The sequence below is a fragment of the Ursus americanus genome, chromosome 13, assembly GCF_024610735.1.
Source record: "Ursus americanus isolate L20-20 chromosome 13, mUrsAme1.1.p, whole genome shotgun sequence".
Taxonomy (NCBI): Eukaryota; Metazoa; Chordata; class Mammalia; order Carnivora; family Ursidae; genus Ursus; species Ursus americanus.
In genome coordinates this window covers 10874567-10880566 of record NC_142139.1, presented here as the reverse complement: position 1 = coordinate 10880566, position 6000 = coordinate 10874567, and positions in this window count along the sequence as shown.

Genomic DNA, 6000 nt, shown 5'->3' with positions numbered 1-6000 from the left:
AATACAAATTATACATTATTTTCCATTATATACTCACCCTTGAAAAATAAGGAAAACCTGACATTGCAATATAATTGAACCTGGAGTACACTATACTAAGCCAGACACAGAATAACAAATATTGCATGATGTCACTTACACATGAAATCTAGAAATTCAACCCATAGAAGCAGAGAGTAAAACAGTGGTAGGTGCTGAGAAGTGGGGGAAGTGGGGAGTTGTTGGTCAAGTATACAAACTCAGTTATAAGATTATAGTTAGTTATAGTAAGTTATAGTTCTGGGGATCTAATACCCAGCGTGGTGATTATCGTGAATGATAATGTGCTGCATACTTGAAATTTTCTAAAAGAATACACCTGAAGTGTTCTCACAACAACAACAGAAGGAGATGGATATGTTAATCAGCTTGATTGTGAGACTCATTTCACAATGTACACGTATAACAAAATGTTATGATGTACACCTTAAATATATACCACTGTTATTTGTCAATTATACCTAAATGAAGCTGAAAAAATTTTAAAAATATATAAGCAATGCTGCATGTACATTAATAACAAAGAACAATAAAGTTTCAGTCTTAAGCAAAATCCAGGTGACATCATTTCTAATAGGCCCTTTGTAAAAAGTTAAGCTTCATACAAACTTGAATAAGACTTTGAAAAGTCTTAAGCTGGGATGTGGTAAACCCTGGCAACTGTGTGGAGAATCACTTACAATAGACATGTCAAAATCAGAACAAAGAGTAAGGGCGGTATTGTAGTAATACCAGCGGAGCATAATTGCAGTTTTAAAAAAGGTAATAGCAGTGAAGTTAGAGTACACATACTTTTAATTTACTTTTTCTTTTTTTCACCTTGCTGAAGATATGAAAAAAATTTGATAATCTTCGAGGTTAAAGAACATGACTGATCTGTTGTCATTGAAATACTATGACATTTTCTATAAATTAATGGCATTAGCTTTTAGAATTATAGCATTCTGCCTTATTCTAGAAGTTATAGAGTTGTTTATAAATAAACTGGCAGTTTTGAATTATTTCACCTTAATGTGCCTATTTGTCAAAACTCTCCTCTATAATAGGTAAAAGTCCCTCAGCTCCAGGTGTGAAATTGATTAGTAACCACAGAAAAATAACAAATCTAGGAAGCTAGGCATGAGAACAATATCCCCTAAAGTATAATGTATTAGGTGCCTTTATTAGTATGCATAAAGCTAGACACTATAAAAATACAACTTTACCTTGATGTGGAGTGTACTTAAAATGACAAATATTTGATTCTCCCTTATGGATTATAGTACTTATAAAACAAAGTAAAGTCAAATTAGTCAAAAGTATTATTTAAAAAAAATTCATGCTGATCATTGATTATACTGAGGAGCATAAAATTATTTGATTGATGATTTGCCAAAGATGAATATTAAACTAACCACATATTAAGGTCTTCTTAAAATATATTTCCAGGGAGAACTAATACATATCCTTTCAAAATAGTTTGACATAATAGAACTGATAAATATAATTCACATTCTGAATTTCTATTTGCTAACTAACAACACATTTTACATAAAATCAACACCGAGGAACTTTGTATTGATATAAACAATAATAATAAAAGAGAACACTACGAAAAATACTAACACAATGATTTAATACATAATTTAATGAATACCACAAATACATGTCAATTTCATTTGATAGCAAATGTGTAAATTTAAGATATAGAAATAAGTTAGCACAGACTTTTGCAGGTGAACTTTAGAATGAAGAAAGTGAAAGAGGTAAGTGACACTCAAAGATTTTATCACACTGCTTAATTTCTATAGTAAAAACAATTGTTTAAAAAATTGCTGGGGGCTTACAGTTTCTGTAAAGAGCTTAAAAGTCGTCACTCCTGTCCTCATAATTAAAAAAAGGAAAAGAGGCTAAACAAACTAAAAATTATTGACTTTTCATAGAATTATCAGAGAATTGAGGTCACAGGGCAAACCACCACCCTGGACAATAGAGAGACAGACAAATACAGAGAATCACAACTGAGATCAGCCTATCCGGAGCAGGAGCCACTGGGATCAGTAACTGATAAAAATACTTAAATCTGTATTGACAAACTGCTGGAGGTTGAAGGCCCAGTCTTTGGATGTCTCCAGACTTTCATGGGTTTTATTTCCAGGAAACTTACAAGTTTCTCCTGGTTGAGATTGGACATAAATCACTTTGTTTTTCAAGTAAAAACAGAAAAGTAATCATTTAAAATTCTGCCCAGAATATTCTCCGTAACAAAGGCCTATCCTCAGAAGAACCTACTAGAGCTTTACCTGACCTGGGAAAAGGGCATGTAGGTAACTCCCGCTGCTTCTAGCCTGCTAGTCATTCTTGGGGGGGAGAGGTGAGGAACTAAGAATCATTGCTGAATATCACAGCCCAGGGACTCAAACTCACTAAAAAAACTGAACTTTTATCATAAGATTATAGAATGCCTCTCCCCAATATCTTATCACCACATCAACAGGACTTCAAAAGGTTGATTATAATCAAGAGAGCTGTAACACTCAGACTCTATTTGAGGAGTCTTTGGGAAACCCAAAAAAAGAAGAGAATAAATAAACAAGGAAACAACAGGAAATTGAAGTTAATGGCAGTAATAGATTCAGTGAACTCAGTCCAACCCTAGCCAGAGGGACATAAACTTCATGCCAAAACCCTGACTACTTCAATTCTTATTTCAGATATATTATGTCCAATGTTCAATAATAACAAAAATTGCCAGGAATGCTAAAAGACAAGAATAAGTATATTGTGAAAAAACTAAATGTGCATCAGACCAATGCAAATATGACATAGATCTTTATATTATCAGATAGGGAATATAAAATAAAAATGACCAATATGTTAAGTGTTCTAATGGAAAAAGTAAACAACATGTAAGAATAGATGGATATAGTAAGTGGACAGATGGAAAAATCTAATAAGTAAATAAATTAATGGGAATGCTAAAATGAAAAACACCATAACCAACACAAACAAACAAAGAAAACAACTTTGATGAGATCATCAGCTGATTAGACATGATTGAGAAAAGAATCAGTGATCCTGAAATTGTGCCAATTGTAACTTCCCACACTGAAAAGCAAAGGAAGAAACAAAAACCTTAAGAAATGAAAGATAATATACAAAAACTGAGGGAAAGTAACCAAAGGTACAAGGTATGCATGATAGGAGTAACAGAAGAAAAAGAAAAAGGGACAGAAGAAAAATTCAAAGTAATAAGGGCAGAGAATTTTCCAAAATGAAGGACACAGATCCAGGATGCTCAGAGAACATCAAGTAAGATATAATAAGATGTCTCCATCTATGCATATTATACTCAAACTACAGAACCCAATGTCAAAAAGAAAATTTTGAAAAAACCTGGTAATAGGGGGTAGGGAACAAACAGAGCCCAAATTATAGAAGAACAAGGATAAGAATTTGTAAAATGCTGGGTGGCTCAGTCTTTAAGCGTCTGCCTTCGGCTCGGGACGTGATCCCAACATTATGGGATCAAGCCCCACATCGGGCTCCTCTGCTGGGAGCCTGCTTCTTCCTCTCCCACTCCCCCTGCTTGTGTTCCCTCTCTCACTGGCTGTCTCTCTCTGTCAAATAAATAAGTACAATCTTTAAAAAAAAAAAAAAAGAATTTGTAAAATGTTGAAAGAAACAACAAAAAACAACCTAGAATACTATTTTCAATGACGTTATCTTTTGAAAGTAAAGAAGTAATGACTTTTTCAGACAAAAGAAAACTGAGAGAACTTTTCTCCAGAAGACCTCCTTTGCAAGAAATGTTGAATCATTTTAAGAGAAAGAAAATGTTAAAGGTCAGAAGATTAGGCATACATAAAAAAGGGAGAGCACCAGAGAAGGAATAAATGAAGGTAAAATAAAATCTTTTATTTTTCTTAATCATAACTGATCTAGTAAGTCACTGCTTATTCAAAGAAATAGTAAAAACAATGTATTTGGTGATTATAGCTTATAGATTAGTGAAATGAATGATAGTATTGTTATAAGAGATGGAGTGAGAAATTCGGAATAGTTTTATAAGATACCTGTGCTATCTGAGAAGAGATTTAATGCTATATAAAAGTGAATGTGGATTATTTTGAATGTATATTGCAACTCTAAGGCAATCATTAAAAATATTTATAAAAGATATGGACTTGATGTTCTAAGAGGGAGAGAAAATGGAGTAATACAAAATAATCAAATCCAAAGAAGTCAGAAAAAGAGTAAGTTAGAAAGAAAAAAAGCAAATACAATAAAAATATATTATGTAAAAGAAATCCACTTTAATATTTGTTTAATTTTTTATTTTTTTGTATTGAAGTGTAATTAACATACAATGTTATATTAGTTTCAGGTGAACAACATAATGATTCAACAACTCTATACATTACTCAGTGCTCAACACTATAAATGCACTCTTAATTTACTCTATTTCACCTTTCCTCCCACCAGTCTTCCTTTTGGCAACCACCAGTTTGTTCTCTATATTTGAGTCTGTATTTTTGTTTTTCTCTTTTTTTTTGCTTACTTGTTTTTGTTTGTAAATTCCACATATGATTGAAATCATATGGTATATGTCTCTCTGTTTGACTTATTTCAGGTCCATCCATGTTGTTGCAAATGGAAAGATCACATTCTTTTTTATGGCTGAGTAATATTCTATTGTGCATGTACATATATGCACCACATCTTCTTTATCCATTTATCTATGAATGGACACTTGGGTTCTGAATAATGTTGCATTAAACATAGGGGTGCATATATATTTTCAAATTAACGTTTTTGTTTTCTTTGGGTAAATATCTAATAGTGGAGTTGCTGGATCATATAGTAATTCTTTTTTTTAATATTTATTTATTTGAGAGAGAGAGAGCACAAGACATAGAACAAGGCATATTATAAGAGATAAAGAGGTATATTATATAATTATTAAGAAGTCAATACTTCAAGAAGACATAACAATTGTTAATGTATAAGTACCCAACAACAGAACTTCAAAATGGGCAAAATGGGTGAAGGGCAGTAGGAGATACAGGCTTTCAGTTATGGAATGAGTAAGTCACAGGAATAAAAGGTATACCATAGGAAATATAGTCAATGATATTGTAATAGCATTATATGGTGACAGATGTTAGCTATACTGTGGTGAGCATAACATTGAATCACTGTGTTGTACACATGAAACTAATATAGCATTCTGTGATAACTATACCCCAAATAATTTTTAAAATAAAATTTTGGTTCTATCTAAAATACATACAGGGCATCTGGGTGGCTCAGTTGGTTAGGCATCTGACTCTTGATTTCAGCCCAGGTCATGATCTCAGGGTCATGAGATAGAGCCCCCAGTCAGACTCTGTGCTGGGTGTAGAACCTGGTTAAGATTGTCTCTCCTTCTCCCTCTTCCCCTCCCCTGCATTCTCTCTTTCTCCCTCTTTCTGTCTCTCTCCCTCTCTCTCTATATATGTATTATATATTGTATGTAATAAATACATACACACATACATTCATATTTTGTATTACATATTATATATAATAAAATACATACACATATACATTCATATTTTGAACTACAAGAAAATAAAAATATAAAACTTATCAAAACTCATGGGATACAACAAAACCAGTACTTAAAGGGAAATTTATAGCACCAAATTCTTATATTAGAGAAGAAGAAACATCTAAAATCAATCATAAGAACTAGGAAGATCGGTAGGAGAAGAAAGGGATAAAGAAAGGGGGGGTAATCAGAAGGGGGAATGAAGCATGAGAGACTATGGACTCTGAGAAACAAACTGAGGGCTTCAGAGGGGAGGGGGGTGGGGGAACGGGATAGGCTGGTGATGGGTAGTAAGGAGGGCACGTATTGCATGGTGCACTGGGTGTTATACGCAACTAATGAATCATCGAACTTTACATCAAAAACCAGGGATGTACTGTATGGTGACT